Below are 26,340 nucleotides of genomic sequence, written 5' to 3'. Positions count from 1 at the left end.
TGGAAGGAGTTTTGCCAACTGCATACTGACACATTGGGAGTCTGAACATCTATTCAGGATGAAAGGTTTAAATGCAGGATACGTTGGTATACTCATTACCTTGACGATATTTTTGTAATTTTTAAAGGCGGGTATACACCAGCTCAGCAGTTTAATTACATATCTACCTTCACTACCTTTTTGAAATTCACCTTTAATTTTGCATCTGACTCTATTCGATTTTTGGATGTCCTAATATCCAAGGACATATACCCCATAAGAGATATGTGGCTAAGATATATAGAAAACCCACATACTCAAATGCATTTTTGCATTTCGAGAGTTCACACCCCTTCCACCAAAAGAAGGCAATCATTAAAGGACAACTTATAAGGGCTGCTAGTATGTCCTCTTTGGAAGCTACCTTTCATGAAGAATGTAATTTACCAAGGAATATGTTTCTGAAGAGGGCTTTTCCCCCCTCAGCTGGTAGACCAGGTTATAGCTGAAGTCACTATCAAGAGAGAAATGGGGGTGTTTAAACCTATCTTGTATGCAGAGCAACGGAGACTACCTATGGCCATGACTGATAATGAGGTTACTAGCTTGACTGTAGAACAGAGTTCTAATAAAACTGACTTTACTACCAGTTTTATTACTTCTTTTTCCATTGACAGTCAAGCCTTACGTAATATTATTATGCAAAACTGTGTAATGATCAGTGAAGACACAACTAAAAAGCTTAGACTAGGAGACTTCCCCAAGGTGGTTTTCAAGAGAGGTCAGACCTTAAAGATGGTTTTGGAAAGATGTAAAGATTTGTATATCCCAAGTGGTGGTATGTATAAATGTGGGAGATGCACAAGTTGTAAATTTATAGACACCACCAATAGGTTTAACATCAGTAACACTAAATGCACTATCCATGGGAAATATAATTGTGAAACCACTGGTGGTGTTTACTTGGCTAGGTGTCAGTTATGTTGTGGTTTCTATATAGGAAAAACTGAGAGACATTTGAGGCAGTGCATTTACAAACACCAGTATGAAATAGCGAAGTCAAATTTAAACAATGCACTGGCCAGGCACACTGTCGCAAACCCAGGACTTGCCTTTTTCTTCTTGGTCATTGAGCAAGTAAAGAAGGATGTAAGGGGGAGGGGGCCTTGGTCACTGAAGTTAGAGGAAAGGGAATGTTTGCGGCAGCTGAAACTCAGTGCTCATGTTCGTCCTGATTTGAACGATCACAGTAATTTAAAATGTATTTTAAAACTAAAATCAGTTGACAGGTTTCAGTGCTCGTGTTCGTCCTGATTTGAACGATCACAGTAATTTAAAATGTATTTTAAAACTAAAATCAGTTGACAGGTGATTTCTTTGTGCATAATTAATTTTATGTACATCCATATACAATTTGTTTTTCTTGCATACATATGCAGGTATGTTTTCTATTGTTCATATATATTTTTTAATATAGACTCCCTTTGAAGGGTTTGTTTTTTTACAGTTGATTGTGGCTGTTTTTTTATACATGTTTTTTTTTTGTGGATTTATAAATTGGCATGTATACCTTTAAAATTTAGGAATGCTCAGAGGAAAGGATGTGATGTCATTGTACTAGTTTTATTTAAATTTTAATGAAACAAATATTTTTTGTCTTAAGAAGTTCACATATTTTGTGAATGAAAGCACTAACGAAATAAATCTGAAAATGTTCGGCTGGTTTCTTCTTTTTAGTCATCTGGCTTGGATTACAGTTCTGCAGTTCGTTGTGCTGCTTATTGTTTTCTGCTTAGCTGGCTAGCTCATGTGATTTAACGTAATCAAAACACGTAAACCAACACTGCTTGCATGCTTACTAACACTCACAATATTTGATTATATTGATCTTTTCAGTAGCACTATAACCTGCTTTATGCTGATGGCAGCCTTACAGTGGTGTAAGTCGACGTCACAAGAGGCAGCATTTCATACAGAAATTTGTGTCTGAAGTTGCGCATTGTTTGATTTCATACTAGTATGCCGCAAGGCATGTGGATGTTTTATAAATGATAGATGCTTGCTTAAAACTACTTTTTTCTTTCAAAAGGTGAAATCTTCCTCCTGTGTGTGAAAGGCCATAATCCAACATTTTCAAGCACTTCTACAATATTTGTCAAATTGGGGTAACCGCAGTATTAAATAATGTCAGCTTTGTGATGCATTAGAAGGAAGTAAGGAGTGATAAATAATTTATTAGTCAGTATAGCTATAAATTATGGAATAACAATATGACGTATAACTGAAATGAAAATGTTTCTTATTAAAAATGTTATATTTAATATTTGCTACTGTTTCAGTAAGCACACTCTTGCCAGTAGCAAGTGTTAGGCCTACAGATGGGATAACTGGAAATACGGGAAGGTTTCCAGGACTTAATCATATTCAACCTCCACAACTGCAAACCTCTTGAGGATAAGGGATTAAACGATGGGTTGTTCCATCTGGCCTGCTTGGGACGATGTTTTAGTTAGATGATAGCACTCAAAAAGTGTAGCAGAAGCAGCTGCACTGTCATCCTTGATAAAGTCACTGCTAATCCGTTAGGCCACTGTAATTGTTACCTTCTTGGACAATGAAAGATCTGAGCCAGGTCGACATGTACATGCCTGCCAGACTGTGACACTAGTGTTAACACTGACAAAATATTCAGCCAAGTGATTATGTATAGCTCTGCAGGAAGGTACTTCATTCTAAGTATGCCATATTTCAGGAGTAAATCTGCAATGTCTTAAGTGTAATTTATTATTTATTTTTTTAGCATAATAAGGTTTTTACTGTATGACAGAATACTGTTATTGTGTGATGTGCTATCATTATATTGCTTGATTGGCCAATGTGGTGGTAAAAAAAAAAACAGCAGTGCGTTAGCAAGCTTCACATAGTAGCTAATAGTACAAATGTTCCTAGGAAAAAAGAAAAAGTGTTTATACATTTGATACACAGTTACTAGGTATAGCAAATCAAAAAGCCTGTGGTAGAGAAACTGTTACTCTTAAATGCAATGTTCTTTAATTGCCCTTATGTGCTTTTCAAATAAAATGTTATAACTATCAAAATTTGGGACAGTTCCCACATATGTATGTATTAAGTATATCCCTTTGTTAATTTATAGTAAAAGTGGCCTTACCCATGACAGAAATAGATCAATGTATGTGTGTGGATGGAGGCATATTTCATCTCACTATGCCAATTTAAGGCTAAATGTTCAAACTTTTGCATACTTGAATGCATTCAAATGCTTTGTGAATGCTTGGACATATGAATCATTTCTGACAGCCTCCTTGCATTTATGATATCACTTATTCTGTAGTGTAATATCTGCTAGGGTCAGTTGGGTATGCAGGTTTATCCATAGCTGGGGAAGCCCACATTTGTGGGTAAGCAGTGAATGGAGTAGGTAAGCCATCATAACTGAGAGGCTCAGTTGTGAGTTTTATCTACCAGTATTGTTTAAACAAGTCTGTTGTGTAGTAGTACTTCCTGGTTTTACCCCTTATGCTCAGACCCAGGTAGAGATGCGTCTCCCTATTGTAATGATGAGACGTGCAACAGCAAGTCCCAGAATTAAAAAAAATTGGAAAATACAGGAGAACAGCAAATTTAGCCAATTCCTTTGGCATAGAGAGGTAAAGCCCTGAAGATGACACAGGTTCATGTACCCTCCCAGTGCCTATAAGGGGAGGGAGAGAAGTGGCAAAAAATGTTGCTTGCTTGCCTGCCTGACTCTGGGACAAGGGTGGGATGTGCATGTCAAGGACGCACTTCCTATGTAAGAATTAGTTGTCCCCTCCACATCCTTACAACAGCATGACAGACTTGGAAACGAGAGGATAAGAAGGAACAGAAAGCAAGGAAAGAACCTTGCAATTGCATCTATAGCTCAATCAATGTAAGATATTAATAACAGGTCTGGTTTTGGTTCATTACTGACGGATCAAAAATCTTGCATAGGAATGTAGGTAACTGCTTTTGTTGACTTTTTTCCTAGTCAATGGACAGACTGGATCATTTTATTCTTTTGCTTGCACTAACATAACTGGACTGACAAAGCCGATTAATACAGATACATTTTTGAAAGACTAATCTTAGTTTTAGGAGCAAGAACCTGAAAACGTAACAATCACACACTGCAGTGCTCTTGTTTAATAGCTACTCTGTTCCATCTGCACATAGATCTGAAAAAATGCAACCTCCCAGTAATTATGTTTCATGGCACTTTCCTTTTTTTTTTGGTGTTTAGGGCGGGTGCCAGTGAATACCTGTCATTTAATTAATATATAATGTAAATATTACGGGCCAACAAGTTACATGACACTATTCAGGAATTATGTTAACTTATGGTCATATACCTAAAAGGCAAAGGTTGCTGTTATTATAGGTGTGTTCATTGACTAAACTTGTGTACCTTTTCTGTCAAAGGAGCCTTTTCGTGGTATAGTGTTTTCCAAGCAGTGTTTGCTAGGTTGTCACTGTGTGTGTGCGCACGCACATGTTTTGCTTTTTGCACTGGAAGAGCTGTAATTTTGGAAGGGAACAAAGTGTGGGAATTGTTTAGTTTTTCATGGTACTGTTTTCCCCTTTCTCCATTACTGAACAGTTTCTCTGTTAGGACATATAAGCAGTAGGACTATATGGTACAGACCTCGTTTTTTTTTTTTTTTCACCAGAGTTTTTGTTTTGTTTTGTTTCAACGTCATTGATATGTATGATCTTTAATGGTTGTTTTAATGTATGTCTATGACTGCATTTTTGATAAGTTAACATTGATACATTTGAAAAAAAAGTCACAGTGAGAAGCTGTAATATATATGGGAATTGGCCATCTAACTGGCAAAGATGCAGAACATCCATATAGAAGGAAAAACTAGGAATTCTGGTCTATTTATGTGAGTATTGGTATGGGCAGAGGTGCTTCCGACACCTACAGTGGTGTGATTGAGAAAATGAATGGTGGCTATACAGTGATATTCAGTGTGGGGCAGCTTGGTCTAGACTGTATTTCTATGCCCTCTTCCCTCCAAAACTTAAATGACCATATCTTGTCTGTATTTGGAAAATAAGCATTAGAGGGGACATGTAATGTGTAAGAAAATGGAGAAGTGGATTTAGGATGCAAGAGCAAAAGAAATTAAACATGATTGTTGGCATTATAGAAATGTTTTATAGTGCAAACACAGTACTGTTGCATGGAAATTGCTTGAACTATTTGAGGAGTCATCTTTTCTGTCTCTTGGAGACACCGAGATCTAAATTACTTGGGTTGAACTAATGTTAAACAGACATGCTGTAAGATCATTTATTTGTAGCTGAATATAAGTGAATTTAGCCTAACAGCTAAAAAATTTAATTAGTAATTAGACAATTAGATAAGAAGTTACTCTACAAAAATGCCATGAAATCTGACAGCATTAGTTTGTTTTTTGGGAGGGCTTGCCTCTTTTATTTCTGTTTTGTTTGTTCTGTTATCTAATTCACTTCCAACATCACCAAGAAAGACAAAATGCAATAAATCTGGAATTCTGAATCTGAAATACCTATGATGGTTTGTAATAATAATAATATAGATGCAAAGCTGAAACTATAATTATGCACATTTAGGTGCACTTTTTAATAATAATACTATAGCAATTCATACTTTGTGACAACTAGTGTCGCCATTACTTCTGGTAGCACAAAGCCTTTTGTGTTTACAGATTCCACTGCAAATTAAGCTGCTACAATGATATATCGCTAGTCATATGATCTGAACACAATAAAAATGTCTTTAGTCTACTGAAACCAACTTAACACCATCTTAAACTAATGGAGGAATGCAAAATAGCAACTAGGTTTGAATTCTTCTGTGAGGAAATAAAACAGCCAGTAACATTTTCTAAAAGAACTTGAAAGGGTGCATTTGCTTAAAAGGAAAATGATGGGGTTGAAAAAAAATACTATTAAGAAAGTGTTCAGGTGCTCTTATTATATTTGTTTTCTTCTGTGTTACTTAAAGATTACCTTTCACTGGCTAGTAAGGCCATGTCTGCTCCACTTTTGTTAGAAAGTCTGTTTCTGGAATATACTACTAGGGGAAATAACACTAGATAGAGGAATTTAATGTATTAGTAAAAATCAGTAATACAAAAAAAGAAAATGGACAAATATTTTACACAGTACCGTTCAAGGTTATGGAGTAAACATTTACTTAAAGTCAGCAATTGATTTTATTCAGAAACAGTTGTGAGTATCTGTCTATCCATCCATCTATCCACAAAACCTTTTCCCTTCACATGGGGTCAGGGTGTCACTTCAACTATGACAATCATCTAGAGCCAAGGTTTATACCGCAGGGTGGCTATCCCTGCCACAGTAGGTCTTCCACACCACACTCACATCTTTGGCCAATTTAGTGTGTCCAATCCACCTACTGCATGTCTTTGGAATGTGGAAGGAAACCCACACAAACACAGGGCACACAAACACAGGGATGACATGCAGACTCCACACAGAAGGCACCCCATCTGAGAATCAAACCAGAGAACCTCTTTCTGTGAGGCGACAATGCTATCCACAGTGCCACGTTGCCGCTCTCATGTATCTGTGTGTGTGTGTGTGTATATATATATATATATATATATATATATATATATATATATATGTGTGTGTGTGTGTATGTATATATGTATATATATATATATATATATATATATATATATATATATATATGTATGTATGTATGTATATATATATATTATATATATATATATATATATATATATATATATATATATATATATATATAGGGTCTATATTACATCACCGAATGCTTAAAAAAGCGAACGGTGATTAATCGACCCTATGTAAGTGAAAGCTTACAATGTCAAAATGTCAGAAAAAAAAATCGCTGTTCCAACAAAAAAAAAAAAAAAAAGAAAACACTTTAAACATTACATTAAGTTGGGGGCTTTGACCCCCACCCCACCCAGTGTGGGGGGCTGTGCCCGCCACACATCCCCCTACTTAAATATACCAACTCTGAGATCGTACTACAGTGCCAAAAACAGCAAAGTAATGAAGCAGCCAAGCAAATTCTTTCCTAGGGAAAGAATTTGTTTAAAAGCCGCTTCGATATTTTGCCGTTTCAGTATTTACAGTTCGACCAATATGCATTCGAAAGAATGTGTCTTCTGTCTTGTAACAGGAACCCTATATATATGTATATATATATATATATATATATATATATATATATATAAACACACACGCACACATTGAAAAGGCTTTTCTGCAGCAAAACCCCAGTCTGCAACAGTCTAATAAACTGATGCTAATTATTCATATTTGTGCTGGAGTATTTTTTTGTTTGGATGATTATATATGGCTGTATGTCATAGTAGTCAAAACTCAAAATATATATATATATTTTTAGCGTTTATATCACGTTATTGAAAGATGAAAATAGCGAATGCTATTTTATCGGCCCCAAAACATCTAAACATGAAAATATCGAACATTCAGAACAGCAAATTTTTTCCCATCTAACGCTACACTAAACTAAACAGACACTACTATCTACCCAGTTATCTTAACCCTAACCCTAAGGTCCGTCACTATCGCACACTCACCTAACCCGCACCCTAACCCTAACTCACTTAAACCGCCCCTAACCCTAAAGTCTGTCACTATTGCACACACGCCTAACCCGCTCCCTAACTCTAACTCACTTAACCCGCCCCTAACCCTAACGTACAAACAGTCACACACTTACCTGAACCCAACCTGTAACTTTCCACCACAGCGCTAAGATCAGAGAAGCCACAGAAATGGCCAACCGAATTCTTTCCTGAGGAAAGAATTCACTGTTCTGCAGCTGCGCTATTCTTAGCGTTCGCTGAATAGTGTTCGATATCAGAACATTCGAAGTTTTAATACTTAGATGTTCTGATGTAGACCCTATATTTATATATAGATGAGAAATAGGAAATAGCAGTATGGCAAGTCAAGGTCCTTGATGGCCAGTAGATCTTACATTTGGCAATCAAACCTATGAACTTTTGCTAGCTGTCGTTTAGATTGTAGTTCATTTCTTGTTGTTGTTGTGTCTTTCGGCTTTTCCTGGTTAGGGGTCGCCACAGCAGAACTCTGGTCCGCTAATGATTGGCAGTAGATTTTTACATGCCGAGTTGCCAGCCCTGACGCACAACCTTCAACAAAGGTACGCCCATTCACACATGTCTCCACACAGAAGACTCTCTAGCTGAGAATCGAACAGGACAATGTCTATCTGTGAGGCGACAATGCTACCGCAGCACCACCAAGTTGATTGTAGTTCATTTCTATACCTCCTTAAACTGTGAATGATCACCTATGTGATACACATTGCAATAATCCTTCTATAAAGGTACAGACTTGTAAGACATGGCGACTTATTTCTCAAATATGTAAACTTTGTTGCCTCTCACACTTAATCAGTCGGCTTGAAACTATGATAGTTATGTGAACTTTTTTTTAAGTTTCTACACTAATATAATATGGTATACCTGTTATAAAAAGCCACACCTTTATGATTTTACCTTTGACAAACATATATTTTTAGAGCACAAAAGTCAAAGCAAATGTTCCATGTATCACTTGTATAGCGATGAGCAATTCGCTACTACACTCTTTAACTCCATTGCATCTGTTTTTTTTAACTTTCTTTTTCTAAAATAATAATAAAGCTAATATGCTTTTGCAGCCTTAATTTGGTCCTGTTAAATTCAGTTTTGTGTTGTATGAGAGGGTATCTGTAAAACCATGAAAAATAGTGTAGAAATACAGACTATATCATGATGCTTTACAACTTTGTAATTTAATTTGGAGCTAACCTGACAGAACAACAAATAAGAGCACAAATGGCTACGTAGTTTTTGTACACCAGCTTTTATAATATGGCTTATATACAGCCTTTTCTAGTACTTAGACCTTATTTGATAAGGTAGTACTGCTTCCTTTGGCTGTTTCAACATAGATTCTGTACAATGTGTGTAGTTAGAAGTTAATGTACTATTTAATATCCCCCATTAGAGCCGTAGTCTTGAATCAAACCACGGTGTTAGTATTATAAAGCAGTTTTTAGTGCTTCAGTTTCTCCCAGATAATGGGTACCTACTTTGACCTTTCCTAAATTATTCTGTAGGTGTACTTGTGTGGAGGAATTTTAACACGAGTCTTGCAAATAACATCATTTGTCTCCTAGTATGCGTTTTCAAGTATTTGAGTACCTCAAAAACAAAAACTGAAGTATAATGCCTGTCTCATAATGTTACTCTTCCAACATTATCTGCAATGTGCAGTATCATAGAGTACCAATGCCTTTACAACTTGTTACTATTTCAAAACATCACTTGACTGCATTTTTTATTTGATAGTAGTTTTATCTATCATCTGACCTAATCTACACTCTAAGGATAGTTTATCAAATATTTGCAGATGGAAAAAATAGTTATGTAGTGCATAGAGTGCAGTGATTATGATATGATAGCTGGAAAAAGACAAATCAGTTAAGTGCTATTGCTTTAGTTGTTGAGATCAGGTATTGTGCTAGGCAGCTAAATCTGCCAGTACTGTCCAGCAAACGACAGTGCAGAAATGACTTGCTTCTGCCTTCTTCCTGTGACAATAATGTGTCTCTGACTTTCTGCAACATCAGAGAGTCTTACTGCCTTTCTTACAGTGCTTGCCAAACACTTGGGGGGTTTGAAAGCCAGTAAAACACTTGGCATTTTTTTTCTGTAACTAGTAATACATGGAGCTCATAAAGCTCCATGCACTACATGGAATTATGATCACTTGTCAGATTATAACCCTTTATTATGTGTTCTTGACATGGACGCCCAGATTTACACCTCAATCTTTGTGCTACCAGAAAGCTTTGCTTTCAAGTTAAATTTCTTGGCATCCATGTCTAAAATACATAATAAGCTGGCTATGAAAAGCAATCCCGTAATAATTCTCTGTATTAATATTTGTTGAACTCTTGGAAGGTAGTGGTATTCTCACTGAAATCTGTGAGTAACTTTATTCTTTGTGAGACACATCAGCTGTAAAGGCCTCCAGTTACAGTGTGATTTTTGTTTTTGTGTATCACATTGACTTTTTTTGTAAATAAGTACAAAAATTAAGAGATAAATTCTTGTGTACCTGCCACTGTATTTCATTGTAGAAGTAATAGACTGTAGTTTCCATTACACCACAAGGTGGAGCTACTTTTCAGAAATATAAAATACAATTTTGAAAGTGAAAGAAAAACACTAGCTGAAGGAGGGAAGACAGAAACACATGGCTGAAGGGAAAAAGGGCCTTGCAACATGACTGGATTTTCTTTTCCAGTGCTTTGGGACAGGAAAGTGAAGTAGCAGATTGTGTCTGTCTCTTGCTGAAATCCTTGATGATGGTATTTTGTGAAATCCCTGGATGATGGTATTTTGTGAAATCAGGAGCGAAGTCTGAAAACAGTAGTTCTACACTTGTTATGATTCAGCAAGAAAAGGAGTTCCCTTGCGCCTAGTACAGAGAAGCCATAGATGATTACCAGAGTTCTGGTAGGTGATTTTTCTACTTTGCTCATCAGAGGAACCACGGTGCCTGGTCACTAGGATATTCTCGACGGAGTGGTGAGAAGCACTGGCCATCATTTTATATTTTTTTATAAGATTGTGGTTTCCCCTCCCTAAATGATTTGCGGATTACAAATAACTGGGATTCATATGAGCTCCAACTAGAGCCTCTTAATGCCAGCAGCAAGACTGTAAGTAGTCACTGGCCAGTGAACAAGGTATAATAGAGTGTTTCATAGTTGGTCTGTTTAGAATTGATCAAGTGGGTAGAGGGTGTTAGTGCTGCTGAAGGACATTGCATTCTCTCATATTTGTATTATGGCACTATAAATCTTTATTGTTCAATAATAATGCATTTTGCCATGTTAGTACTGCTGCCCTAAAGAATCTTTACTGCTCAATGACATTGCATTTTCTCATATCTGTATTGCTGTATTATAACTCTTTTATTGCTTAATGACATTGCATTTTTCCTATGTTTATATTGCTGCATTATAAAGCTTTACTCATTGATGTTGCCTTCTTTGTGCATGTTTGAATGTCAAGACCTTTTTCTATTGAGTTCGGGAGAAGAGGGTGAATGTATGTTTTCAATGCATGCATTGTCTCACCTTGCCGTATTGCTAACTGATGCACTGTTGAAATACTTTGTTTATGGTTGTGCTGTTGCCTTTTTAAACTACATGTGTCACCTAGAATAAAATCTGTCACTCTTGCCACCTTGGTGGGTTGGGCCTAATAAGGGTGTCACCAGAGTCAGGTAGGAAGGAACCCATATCTCTTCAGCTACATCTGCAGGTGCCCTACATTTGGCGGCTCATCCTGGATTGTCTGTACTGCCTTGGACTCCACCCTATTCCCCTGTATGTGTGGAAAGAAAATCCAGCAGAAACATGAACCCAGAAGTAGCCGCTAAGTGGTACAAACAGCACAATGCTCAGTCAGAGCATTGCTTAGTTCTGGTGTTGCCAGGGGTCATGTGGACTGATATGCAAATAGTTCAAGTCATAGGATCCTTACCAGTTGTAGGGCATGGATTTTTATTAGACAGCACTATGGACCCAACTGAGCAAAGCACATTGGCCTTATTAGAATGGAAATGTCCTTTAGTGTATGAGCACATTCCTTTGAGTGTACAAAATTTAGGTGAGAGTGCAGTCCGTGTGGTAATCCCTGAGAAGTGCACTACCTCAGCAACAGAGAAAATACCTGTGGAAGCTATCCAAGTAGGTCAGAAACTTACACCAGAAGCTGCAGCTTCACTGCCTATAAATACTATAGGGCCTGAAGTTTTGAATGCTTTGGAAGTATTGTAGAAAAATGCTTAAAGCCTACACAGCCATTCACTGGGTTCGGCTACCACAAATTAAGTTTCTTTTCTGGCAAACAACCCACATCTTAGGGAGAGGAAGATTTTGAATCCTGGATGGATCAGGCTTCACAAGCCCTAGAGGAGTGGGATATCCCAGAATCTCAGAAGAAGCAGCGGATAACTGAAAGTCTAAAGGGATTAGCTGCGGATACCATACGCAACCTAAGATGGGTAAGCAAGATTTCAGGCTATGTAGGAGTACTGCAGGATGTGTTTGGAAGGACTGAGAAGGCTGCTGACCTACTGTATCAGTGTGAACATACATACCAAGAAGTTGGTGAGAAACATTAAGCGATTAGATAAAATGCTCCACCAGCTCATCCTGAAGAAGAGGGTGGATCCAAAAGTAGCTGACCAAGTACAGATCAGACAAATTTTACAGGGAGCTTAATCTATGGACCCCATTGTGTGGAAAATGAGGATGAGAAATAGGGAAGAGACTCTAACTTATTCTCAGTTGGTTAAAGAGGTGAGGGAAGAGGAAGCCCTGTTGAATGCCAAATCTCAGTGTTCAACAGCAACTAAAACTGTGAGTGAACACCAGCAGGAGCCTATAGCCATGCTCACTACTCAAACAGGAGTCGTGACTCAGAGTGTCTGCAATGTAGAGGTGTCACAGTTGTGGATATAGGTGTCTTCCCTGGCCGCCGCCATAGCTCAAGTCACCAAGACAGTTGCAGAATTGCAGAAAGCTGTGGTAACTTTAGCTGAAGGGAGGAATACATCAGCTAGAACCTCCATGAAAGGACTCAGGAAAGGACTGAATCAGCCAATGCTCAGAGTTCCTACTGGATTTTGTTTTCACTGTGGAGATGCAGGGCATATAAAGCGACAGTATCTGAATGTAGATAACTTGAAAGGAGTGAGCAAAGTATTATTGGCTAGTGCAATGCAGGGAAACTTCAAAGGGCCTCAGTGAAGGAGCCAGCTGAGTGCCCAATTACAAAGAGCTCCATAAAATCTAAGATCAAGAGACAGCATCCTGGATCTCCTTTCCACACTAACCCTTGTAATAGGGGAGAGAAACTACCTACTATGCACACTTCTAGCTCATCTGAGGTGAACAACCAAACTGGAAAGCCATCTCAGCCAAAATCTCAGCATCTGAGACCGCAAAGCATTACTAAGCAGGAATCATCCGTTAGAATGGCGAGGTCAACCAGTGGTACCCCAACCACATGCTGACTGCCGTACAGCCGAACAAAACCTTAAACAGAAGCTACCCAATGGCCTACTGGGACCATCCCCTGTCATGTCAGTAAAAATAGGAGGAGTGTATAGTAAAGCAGTGTTGGATACTGGTGCACAAATCACAATTCTGTACAGAGACTTCTACCAAAAATACTTAAAGCATTTGCCACTTGAGAAGTTAGAAGATTTGGAGATCTGGGGGCTAAGTGACACAAAGTTCCCTTATGATGGGTATGTCTCACTCAAGTTAGAATTTTCCACTTCACTTGTTGGGTCACCAGAAGTTTTTGAAACACTCGCTGTTGTGTGCCCAGGCCAGAAGGAAAGCATTCAGCATCTATTTTAGTGGGGACAAATACTGACCTCGTCAGAAGAATGCTAATGCCTCAGTTGACCCAGGAACACCCAACACTACATCCTCTCCTGAGACCAGTTTTCTGTGCCCTTCAAAGGGAGAAGGATAGTAAGGAAAGATGAAACTGGCCACGTGTGGACCCTGTCTGGGAAAGAGCATATAATTCATCCTGGTCAGGTCACCTGCTTGAGAGCCAAAGTGAGGATGTGTGGACAAACAGTTTCCTCTTATCTCATGATGGAAACTGATCCAGAAAGTGACTTGCCACCGGGGCTGGAACTAGTCCCAGAAGTTTGGCCTGTGGACAAGTTAAAGCATCCTTATGACACTTTGCCTGTGGGGTTGAAAAATAAAGGAAGTACTGCCATTGTCCTGCATTCACAAGTGCGTTTGGAAATGTTTATACTGCCACTCCCTTACCTGCTTCTGTGTTGACAGGGAATGAGAGCAGGGCCAATGAGTTGAAGCTGGAAGATATTGATATAGGAGGTGGTCTCTTGCTCCTTCAGTGGCTAACCAGTGTTAAAGAGCTACTAATGAAAAAGAAAAAAATTGTTTTTCTACTAGTGAACTAGATGTGAGCTGTGCAAAAAGTTTGGAACACCGAATAAGAGTAAGAGAGGACCGGCCTTTCAGGGAATGTTCCAGAAGAGTAGCCCCAGGAGACCTGGAGGACTTAAGAAATCATTTGGAAGAACTAAAAGCCGCAGGGATAATTTGAGAGTCAAGAAGTCCATATACTTCTCCCATTGTCGTTGTCAGGAAAAAGAATGGGTCACTTCGCATGTGTGTTGACTATCGTACTCTGAATCAGTGAACCATTCCAGACCAGTACACAACTCCCCAGATTGAAGATGCTCTAAATTGCCTGATGGGCATAAGTGGTTCAGTGTGCTAGACTTAAGGAGTGGATACTATCAAATCCCTATGCACTCAGAAGATAGAGGACTGCTTTCATCACCCCTTTGGGACTTTTTGAGTTTGATGGCTTACCTCAAGGTTTATCAAATGCACCGGCAACTTCCCAGAGAATTATGGAAAGAACAGTTGGAGACATGCATCTCCTGGAAGTCTTAGTCTACCTGGACGACATCATTGTCTTTGGGAGGACCACAGAGGAGCAAGACGAAAGACTGATGAAGGTATTGGACAGGACTGAGAAGGAAGGCCTGAAGTTGTCAGTGGACAAATGCAAGTTCTTCCAACCTTCAATGACCTATGTGGGACATGTAGTGTCTGCAAATGGAATATCTACAGATCCCAGCAAAGTTGAAGCAGTGACATCTTGGGCCAGACCCAAAACTATCACAGAGCTGCAATTTTTCCTGGGGTTCTGCAGTTACTATAGAAGATTTGCGGAAGGATTTTCAAAGATAGCAAGACCCCTCAACCATTTGCTCCGAAATGATGAGAAAGCAGATGAAACAGATGAAGATAGTCTTGTGAAAAAGCCTTGTGAAAAAGCCTAAGGGGCTGAGAGGGTCTAAAGAATTTGAGAGTCGTCTGGCTCCTGAGTGCGAAGAGTCATTTGAACAGCTTGAGTATTGCCTCACATATGCCCCTGTACAGGCATATGCTGACTCAACAAAGCCATACACTTTACATGTGGATGCTAGCAGGGATGGCTTAGGAGGAGTCCTTTACCAGGAGTATGACAAGAAGTTGAGACCTGTGGCTTTTATCAGTTGGAGTTTATCCCCCCAGAAAGAAACTACCCTGCACACATGTTGGAATTCCTTGCCTTAAAGTGGGCGGTAGTGGACAAGCTGCATGACTATCTCTATGGGGCTGAATTTGAAGTGCAGACTGACAACAACATTTATTTTTATTTTTATTTTTATTTTTGTTATTTTTGAAGTGCAGACTGACAACAGTCCTCTGACATACATCCAGGCCACTGCAAAGCTAGATGCTACTGGTCACAGATGGATGGCAGCTCTATGCAACTATAATTTTAATTTGTAATACCGCCCAGGACATGAAAATGGAGATACTGATGGTCTATCCAGAAGATCTCAGCGATATTTACACCCCGACAATGAATGGGTGGAAATTCCAGTGCCAGGGGTGAGATCTATGTGTCAGATTGCAACCTGCTATCAACACACCGAATGTTGGGCCCAGAAGTTGTGTCTGTCTGCAGCAAGCATGCCCCAAGCTTTCTGTAATCTGGTCACTTTACAGGCTTCATCACTACCAGCGTTAAGTAACAGTGATCTCAGGATAGATCAAAGAGAAGACCCCTTAGGTCAGCTGATGGTAGCTGCTATAGAGAAGAAACAAGTTAATATGCTTCGCATGGATATTCATCCTCTGGCAAGACTTTTGGCCAAAGTAAAGGACAGGCTCCAGATACAGAATGGACTAGTGTATCAGAGATCTCCTAGTGCACTCAGCAGTGAAGAATGACAGTTGTTGCTTCCTCAGAAGTATAGAGAAGTAGTACTCCAGTCATTGCATGATGAACATGGTCATCTTGGTTATGACAGAACTATGGGTCTGGTACGAGACAGGTTCTACTGGCCATGCATGAAGCAAGATGTTGAGGATTATTGTCGTACATGTCTTCGTTCCATTAGACAGGTTCTACTGGCCATACATGAAGCAAGATGTTGAGGATTATTGTCGTACATGTATTTGTTCCATTAGACTGGTTCTACTGGCCATGCATGAAGCAAGACGTTGAGGTTTATTGTCGTACATGTCTTTGTTACATTAGACAGGTTCTACTGGACATGCATGAAGCAAGATGTTGAGGATTATTGTCGTACTTGTCTTAGTTGCATTCAGAGAAAGACTCTGCTGACCAGAGCTGCCTCATTGGGTCAAATGGAAAGTAGTAGACTCATGGAACTGGTCTGTATAGATTTCCTGTGCATTGAACCGAGTGAAGGTGGGATCAGTAATGTGCTGGTGGTGACAGACCACTATACCAGGTACGCTCAAGCATTTCCCAGTCATGATCAGAAAGCTATTACAGTGGCGAAAAATACTAGTTGAGAAGTTCTTTGTACACTATGGCCTGCCAAAAAGGATACACTCTGATCAAGGATGTGATTTTGAGAGCAAGCTTGTCCATGAACTACTCACTCTGTTGGGAGTCCAAAAAAGCCACACCACTCCTTATCATACTCATGGGGATCCTCAGCCTGAGAGTTTCAACAGAACTTTACTAGACATGTTGGGGACACTATCTGCTGAGAAGAAGAGTCAATGGAGTAGACATGTAGCCATAGTGGTGCATGCTTACAACAGTACAAAAAATGATGCTACAGGATTCTCGCCTTACCTTATGTTCCAACATATCTGTGTCCTCCTCAATCCCAAAAAAACCAAATTACTACTCTTCACCCCCACCCTTAAATCTGCCCCTATCTCATTTTCCATTGTGTCCTTTAATGGCACTATCATTACCCCTGATAGTTCCACTAAACTACTGGGCGTCACTATAGACAATCAGCTAAGCTTTGACTGCCACATTGATCTGACCATCAAGACTGTTAATAAAAAAATAGGTGCCCTCTATAGACTAAAGCCCTTTCTTACTGCTACTACCCGAGTGTCTCTTGCCCAAACTCACCTCATCTCCACACTATTGTATGCCTCTCCATCATTTATCAACCTCTCTAAAGCTAACCTTCAAAACTCAACACAGCTGCACATAGTATTGCCAGGTTTGCCACAGGTTCCCCATTCCGTACGCATCACTGTCTCAATCTAAAACAACTTAATTGGCTAGAACTTCAGAACATAATACTTCTACATCAATTAGTCATAACTTATAAAATTCTACATTACCCCTCCAATACACCCATACTTAATAACCTCATCACCCCATATAAAAATCTTACTTCCCTTCGCTCAGCCAGGAAGCTTCTAGTAACTACTCTCAAATCCCACAATAAAGCAGGTGACTCCTTATTTGCCAATACTGTAGGATCATATTGGAATAAACTCCCCATAGACCTGACCACCCTAAGCTCACCTCACCTTTTCAAAAAACAAATAAGAAACCATTTACAAACCCACTGGCTATGCCCATGCGCTAATCCTGACTGAGCTCAGCAATGATTTCATCTCTTTCCAGTCCCCCCCCTTCACTTCTACTGGTTGTTTCTCTACCCTTAATGATGCCTCTACTGACCCACTTTCAGAATTTCTTTTTCTCTTTTTTCCTTACTCTTCCTACTTCCTCCATCTACATGCTATATCACTTCATCTTGTCATCTGTTCTTTTCCTACCTTTCTACAGATCTCTTCTATGTTTATCCCCTTCCTTATACTAGTGCCCTGGCACAACTTATTCTATTCTAAATTGTAAATAGTGTAATTCATATTTGACTCTCCATATGTCAGTCTATTACCAATCTTCTGCATTTACTAGCAGTCTTACTCTAGCAATCATTCAAAAGAAGGTTGCCTCTCAGTTTTTATTTTCCTGTTATAATCCCTCAGCATTTCACTAAACTACATAACAATTGTTCCTTTATTTGCTATTATGTTTATATAATTTGCTTGTTTTGGACTTTGTTTTGATATTTGTTATTTGATTGTTTGTTCTTTTTATTGTAAATAACTAGTATGTTAATGGAGCTTTTCTCCTCGGGCCTCTGCTGAAAATGGACATGTATCCAGCCAGACTAGCCCGGTTAACAAATGTAAAATAAAAATAAAAATAAAAAAATAAAATGAAAATTACTTCCTAATGTTTGGAAGAGAAGCTCATCTTCCTGTTGACATCACCTTTGGAGTCACAGCTGATGATACACCAGTGCGAACTGATGGCAGTTATGTGGAGAGACTCAAGAAGAAACTCAGACAGGCTTATGAGCTTGCTGAAAAATCAACAGGACAAAGACATTAGCGAAACAAAGCTCACTATGACAAAAAAAGTAACGATGCATGACTTGCAGCCAGGGGACAGAGTTCTTTTGAGAAATTTGGGACTACAAGGAAAGTATAAACTAGCTGACCACTGGGGATCGGAGATTTACATAATTTGTTTTCAGCTACCTAATATCCCTGTCTACCAAGTTTGCCTGAAAGGAAAGAAGGACCCATTAAAACCTGGCACCGAAACAACTTAATGCCTTTGGCAAAATCAGTGAGACTCGTGAATCCGGAACACAGAATGGCTCAGTGGAAACCTAACTTAAGGAGATCCAGAAGGCTAAGATGGAGATGAACTATCCTCTCCAGTATTCAAGAGCCTATGCTTCCTCCTGCTGAAGGAGAGGAGGACAGTGATGATGGCTGTGGTTTCAGTGGGCTTTTTTATGAGGACGTTCAAGACCCCGTGGGCTGTAATCTCAATGTAAATGCACTGGAATTCGTCCCTTGTCATTTTGAGCAGCCCAGACCTAGCAATAGACTAAGTAATGTTTCTGTGCCTCCTGCAGAACCTGATACTGATGGAGGCCCTGCTATGCAAACTTCAGAAAATAGTGTTGAGGACAGTCATACTCTTATGGAAAATGAAAGTGAAGTTATACAAGAGGAGATCTTAGAAGTAGACAGTATGCCTACTGAAGAACTGGACATTGAATGTGATTTGTGACACAAACCTTCCAAGCAAAATTTCTTAGCTGTCTCTTCCAAATCATAACTGCAGAGACTGATTCGGCCCCCACAGAGACTTACCTACAACAGTCTGGGACATAGTACACAGGAACCTGTGACCACAGCTCATTGGAGAGTCTGCGCCCATAATCCCTATGCCTTCTACTCCAGTGGTGACACCCCATCCCAAGTTGAGCATAAGGCTGATTACCCTTGGTAGAATGTACCTTTTGAATGCAAAAATATTGTTCAGTTGATGGTGCATTAGGGCTTGTAAATATTTTTTGCTAATGTACCTTTCACTTGGGAGACCCACGATTTTCAAGTGGGGGGAAGAGTGTAGCTCCCACTGTATTTCATTGTAGAAGTAATAGACTGTAGTTTTCCATTGCACCACAAGGTGGCGCTCCTTTTCAGGAATATCAAAGACAATTTCAAAAGTGAAAGAAGACACGGGAACACTAGCTGAAGGAGGGAAGACTGAAACACGTGGCTGAAGGGAAAAAAAGGCCTTGCATTATGACTGGATTTTCTTTTCCAGTGCTTTGGGACAGGAAAGTGAAGCAGCAGATTGTGTCCATCTCTTGCTGAAATCCTGGATGATGGTATTTTGTGAAATCAGGAGAGATGTCTGAAACCATTAGTTCCACACCTACTATGATTCAGCAAGAAAAGGAGTTCCCTTGAGCCTAGTACAGAGAAGCCATAGATGGTTACCAGAGTTCTGGTAGGTGATTTTTCTACTTTGTTCATCAGAGGAACCACGGTGCCTGGTCACTAGGATATTCTGGACGGAGTGGTGAGAGGCTCTGGACGTCATTTTATATTTTTATAAGATTGTGCCCCCCCCCAAATGCTATGTGGATTACAAATAACTGGGATCCATATGAGCTCCAACTTGGGCCCCATCATGCCGGCAGCAAGACTAAGTAGTCACTGGCCAGTGAACGAGTTATCATAAAGTGTTTCATAGTTGGTCTGTTTAGAATTGATCAAGGGGGTAGAGGGTGTTAGTGCTGCTGAAGGACATTGCATTCTCTCATATTTGTATTGTGGCACTATAAATCGTTATTGCTCAATGATAATGCATTCTGCCATGTTAGTACTGCTGCCTTAAAGAATCTTTACTGCTCAATGACATTGCATTTTCTCATATCTGTATTGTTGTATTATAACTCTTTTATTGCTTAATGACATTGCATTTTTCCTATGTTTATATTGCTGCATTATAAAGCTTTACTCATTGATGTTGCCTTCTTTGTGCATGTTTGAATGTCAAGACCTTTTTCTATTGAGTTCAGGGGAAGAGGGTGAATGTATGTTTTCATTGCATGCATCATCTAACCTTGCCTTATTGCTAACTGGTGCACTGTTGAAATAATTTGTTTATGGTTGTGCTATTGCCTTTTTAAACTAAATGTGTCACTTAGAATAAAATCTGTCACTCTTGCCACCGTGGTGTGTTGGGCCTAATAGGGGTGTCACCAGAGTCCGGTAGGAAGGAACCCATACCTCTTAAGCTACACCTGTGGGTGCGCTACACTTGAAATGCATTATTTTGCAAAACACATTATAAAAGATGGAAAGGAAAAATTCAGTGATTTCAGGGAAAGGTAATGAATTAGAAAATTTACAAAGCAGACATTAAAACATTTTAAAAAGAATAATTAATATGAAGGAAAAAGACAAAAGTAAGACATAAGGAAATATCCATTTACAAGCTTCTTTCTTTCTCTGACTCTAATACCATTTTTCCCTTAGCCTTCCTCTACATGCATAGCTTGACCTGTAAAAGTGTGCAAAAGAAGCTATTCTTTTCCCAGTTTCAGGCTAATAAAAATCTGGAGCTAATTTATACTATTAAAGGAAAACTTGCATTTAAAGTAGAATGAGTTCCCAAGTTTGTGAGAGTGCATAGAAAGAGACAGAAGATTATAAATCAAGGCTGTAAAATTCCTGCAAATTGTTGCCCCAATGGTGGTGGTGCCATTGACCTGCCTATCAGACCCCTCCTGTACTTTCCATTGATGTAAAAGCTTCTCTTCCACTTTAAGTTCTTCCAGGATGTGACAAATTTATAGGGCATTGATGTGGATTCTCAGCCTCCTATCTCTAGAAAGACAGGTAGACTACAGAGAGCTTCTCCTGACATGCAAGACATTTGTAGGAATCTACGAATGGTTGTAGCTTCTTTTTTTAAATTTCTCTTTTTCCTCTCCAGTAGCATGAAAATGCAGCAACAATTTCTGCACTTTTGTCCTTGACATAGAATCCAAGGTAGTGGACAGATTTGGCATGAGGTTTAACATATTTCCAACCTAGCAGTTAGGACTATTTGCTTTCTAATGCATATGATTTAGAATCAGCGTTTTGCAGCAAGTGAGGAGGACCATTTGATATTTTATCATATTATAATTGTAAAGGTAAGCTCCTGGAGCTGGTTGTCAGTACAGATTAGACAGGCTGCAGTGCAGTCTGCTATTCCTAAGATCAGGGTTACCCTTAACAAGTGCGGTACCCAGTCTAGACAATTTTTTATTGGATCTCTATCGCTGAGTCTTCTGTCAATCTAGTCCCCCACATAACTGTGCAGTGCATGTGGACTTGTTTGCTGTAGAAAAGACTTTTTTTCTTGTACACATTTTTGCTTTACGCTTGTCAGTACAGGAAAATGGATGATCTATAACTTGTTGGATGACTTGACTCTACCGTTTTGGATTTAAGCCTCCTGATGCACTTTTTGGCTATGTTGTAGTAGTAAATCTTTCACAGGATTTATTGGAGTTTTTTGTTTTAGTTGGCCCAGGTTTCATCCTTGAGTTTTAGTAATAGTTCAAGTTTTATAGTAATCCATTTATTGTGTCTGGCTTTATGCTACAAGTTAAGGGGAAAAGTGTTTTTCAGTGAGACTAGTTTAAATGTAAGACTGTCAGCAGCAATATTGGCATCCTTACAAGAAAGGACAGAACTCTGGTCCATATTTGATTGAATATAGAGGTCTTGGATGTTTTTGGCAGGTTTCAGACAAAAAGATATTTTAAGTGGTTGTGGAGCCGATGCTAGATTTATAATTTGTGATTTGATGATGCAGGGATCACTTAAAGATGGAAATATAAAAGGTTTTGCTAGGCATCTTGGTAATGATGATATGCAGGGGTGAGTTCCCTGTTTTTAGCATAGGCCTAGTCAGTCTTGAAATATAGCTAGCAATATTAGGGATTTTTCAGTTAGCCATTCACCAAAGTTGTCATTTTCTAACCTTTGGTCAGGTAGAGGGGTGTTAAGTGTGCTGCAGCAAGCTAGGACAGTCAAATTTTTGTTTTCAATGACATGCTTGCTATTTGCTAGTTGGGATCATGATCTGAGAGTTTACTTGTAAGGTAATGAAGGTTTTCTTTGTAAAAGATGTGTCCATCTCTAACATTTCATCTTTCTGGCCTGTTAAATATAATCTTGTCAAGGAAAAAAGGTATACTGGGGAGGTGAATTTGTGTTGATCCAGGATTCTGTTGTTTCTACCACATTAAGGGAATGCATTTGGAAGTCATTTTGGCCTAGTTCATATCCTCTCGAAACCAATGCACTAATTTACATCTTCTTGACATGCTCTAAATTTACTGAATATCGTGATAACAACAGGCAGAGAACTTTGGAGTCTGTTTATATTGCTGTTATTTCTTGTTACCTATATAACTTTCTGGAATGTCTTGCACCTTTAAAATGTCAATTTTTGTCATATTATGGTATAGCTGGAAAAGTATGCACATTTTTGCTCTTGGTATGTAACTCCAGGCTGAGTCAGAATACATTTTACTATGATCAGTGCTCTACCTAGGTTAGTCTGTCTAGAAATTTTAGCCGCTTAGAAAGGGATGGTGAGTTTTTAGAGGGCTGGTATTTTTTTTTATTGATGGAGGTATGATGCTAGCTGGATAAATGTCACTTTTGTATTGCAAGTTGTTCTGATGCATTGGAATGAGCTGTGTTTTCAGGAGGGAAAGTAGGTGAGATGGTAATAAAGGTTGATATTTTTGGGTGATTGGGGCCATTCTGAGAGTAATAGTAATAGTACTTATTTGTTAATCCGGCACACTGGATGGACATTCCCTTTTCAGGGGCAACCCAGGAGCACTGTCTCTTAAGTAACTTGCTCAAGGTTACATTGTACACAAATGAGGCCTGTGGGAATCAAACCCTGTACCACGGAGAAACAGACCATACAGTTAACCTTTGTGACACTAAGCTATTGTTGACAAGCTCTCAGAACTAGGCATAAATTCCTTCATAACTTGCTGGATTGCTGGCTGGCTCACAGATAGGATCCAAGAAGTCAGGATGAGTGAGCCCACCTCCATCAGGAGGCCGGTCATCAATGGAGTACCTCAAGGCTTCCATGACGGGCTTGCTGATCTTTGGCATATACTGCTTGGAAGTCATTGCTAAAGTCAAAGGCCTCTAGCTCACCAAGTTTGCAGATGATTGTAAAGTGGGAGCCATCATAGACCCCCCCCCCAGCACTTCAGTATCCTATAAGAGGGTCTAACACAAACAAATGACTGGTGTCAAAGCCACAGATTAAAATGCAACACAAAAAATGCATTATAGTGCCCTTTCGGTAATTGTCTACCCAAGCTAATTATTTCATAGATAAAAAAACCCTAAGAGTTGACCTGATAGTTAGGGATCTTGGAACATAGGTAGACAATAGTCTGGCCCTTGACCAACATGCAGCAAAGATAGTAAAAATATCATTCTGTGTTGCCCAACTCATAAACAAGGGATGGTATCCAGGTCCAGCGAAGTTATAGTACCATTCTACTCAGCCCTTTATCAACCCCATCATTGAGTACAGTGTCCCTCCTTGGTATGTACCTAGCCAGGCACTTACAACAGTTGGAGTGCTCTTAAAGGTTCCTCACCAGGAGACCCCAAGGTATAAAAACCCTGTCCTGCACACAGATCACCTTATGGTCCTATTTCTGTACTCAGTCTTCTACAAGTTAGTGAGAGGCAATCTATGCCTAGCATGTAAGGCACCCTCAGATGCAGCTCTGCTGGATCTCTTGCACATCTGGAAAACAAACAGCACCAGAAACACAAGATTTAAGGACCTGAATTTTGCCTGAAACATTAAGTAGAACATGCTGGAGATATTTATGTGTGTATGAAAGGATCCGCATGCTATGGAATAAGCTCCCCATCTACACGAAGCAGAGTTCATCCCTGACCATTTTAAAAAAACATTTCTTCATTGAATGAGAAATTGCAGATTCCCCCATGTCTCAGTTGGACAGAATTCAGAAGTAAGTAAATTAATCGCCAACTAACATACCCCCCTCGCATAACCCGTAGCAACCTTTTTACTAACATACCTTACAGGTGTCCAAGAAACTCGGGGGACAAAATTGGGTTGGGATGCACAGATAGGCTTGTCAAGACCCTGGGGTCGTTAGTTCAGTATAAACGCATGAACCTATTAAAATGTGTAAGGTCATAAAAGACAACTTTTGCAACTTATTGGGTGACAGAATCATAAATATCAAGAAAGCTTATCATTGCTGCTGTTTTAAACAGGGCAAGCAATACCTTCCTGTAGTCAAATAGGCCTTTCAAGCAGCATACCCTATTGCCTTTCATTTTTGTTCTGAGAAGTATAACACAATTCTGACAGGCATCATCAGGACACGTTCTTCTAGGGTGGCTTTTAGTTGCACTTCTGTAGTTAGGATGTATGTGCTCAAGGCATGTGTGAAGCTATAACTAGGTCATCCATCGGCCACACATTCAAATGCTATGAGTTAGCTGTCTGCCCTAGAAGCAGGCCAGACTTTTGCAGGGGATCAAGGCGGGGGGTTCTTGACTTGTCTGTTGCCTACAGTACTGAACAGGATTTTGCACTGTTGTTATAATGCCGCTGCCCATGTCGTCTTTGAAGAAAGTGCATTTTTGAGAGTTATTACGTATAGCTCTTAATGGGAGATTCATAGTGGTGGCTGTCTTGGCATCATTAATTCCAAGCTTCCACATTGTTAATCACCACTCACTGGCCGCTTAGTATCTGAGTTGCACAGTCACCTTTATAGGCTGTTCATAATAACCTGGATGTACTACTTGGGTGCATATATTGTTAAAGGCATCAGTTATTGCATTAGTGTTAGGCTACAAGATATAAGTTTCTCACTGAAAGAACCAAAGCAGACCTCTCATCTGTCCCTGTTTTAACAGAATGTTCCTATTTTCAGGCCTGATTTACCCCTACAGAGGAAGTCCATACTTTGGATCTATGTCCTTATTTGCAAGCTTGATTTTACCCCTTCACACAACTTTCTGAATCCCTTCATCACCCGTGAATTTTGATGCTGTCTAGTGCACAGAAAACCACACTATAACACCAACAGCATAGTGGCAACAATAATCTAATGAAAGTGAAGATGCATTGTATATTACCTTTTATCTTAAGCAATAATAAATGGGTCAATATTATATAATTGTATGCGAATAATGTTGAACGCTCTAGTGAGTGAAGATACAGAAACTTTATATCCTTATTGTGGGGGGCTGTGCCCCCCACACCCCCCGTAAATATATATTCCAACTCGTGAGATCGCACTACAGTGAGGAAAGGGCAAATATCCCACTCTTCAAAGTACTGCAATCTCAGTAACAGAGCTTCAAGTTCCAGCATTTTCGCTCATTAGTGTGTTCAACATTGTTTGCATGCGATTATATAATATAGACCCAAATAAATGACCTTGTATGGTAGTACAATTCTGTAATTCACTTCATTAAAATCCATGGATTTTACATTGTCTATCTGATAATGTGCTTTTATTTTTCCATTATTTTTCTCAGTCACATTTAAATATGTTTCTAAGTACTATTCCACCTTCCTACCAGACACAGAATGAGTCAAGTTCCATTTGGTATTCAAATTTTATTCTATTTAGATGTGAAGCTTTTTAGCTGGTTGTTCCTAATTTTCTAGGCCCTTTGTTTCAATATCTGCAGGTTGAGAGGAATGAACCAAATGACGTATAGTAGTGTTGATTTTTAATGGTGCATAGGTCAACTAATGCCAGAGGAGTGATAGTGCAACCAGGGTCTGACTTTGGTCACCTGGTGCCCTAGGAAAAGGGATCCACAGACCCTCCACCCACACCACCTGGTGGCCCCATCCTAGTCTGCCAACACCATATAGGTCACATTTTCTTCCTTTTTCCCACAGTTTCTTACTTTTCAGGTCTTTTTTTGTTTTCCTGTATTCA

General features: G+C 39.3%; 1 protein-coding gene across 1 annotated transcript in view; it reads left to right on the top strand.

Annotated features, from left to right (window-relative positions):
* NEXMIF (neurite extension and migration factor) overlaps positions 1-26,340 on the top strand; it is a 1,441,710-nt gene that overhangs the window by 877,049 nt on the left and 538,321 nt on the right. The gene's annotated exons all lie outside the window — the stretch shown is intronic.

Source organism: Protopterus annectens, chromosome 15.part0 (genome assembly GCF_019279795.1).
Source record: "Protopterus annectens isolate FY-2018-M chromosome 15.part0, PAN1.0, whole genome shotgun sequence".
Taxonomy (NCBI): Eukaryota; Metazoa; Chordata; order Ceratodontiformes; family Protopteridae; genus Protopterus; species Protopterus annectens.
Note: the sequence above shows the minus strand (reverse complement) of the source record. Positions and strands in the feature narration are given on the sequence as shown.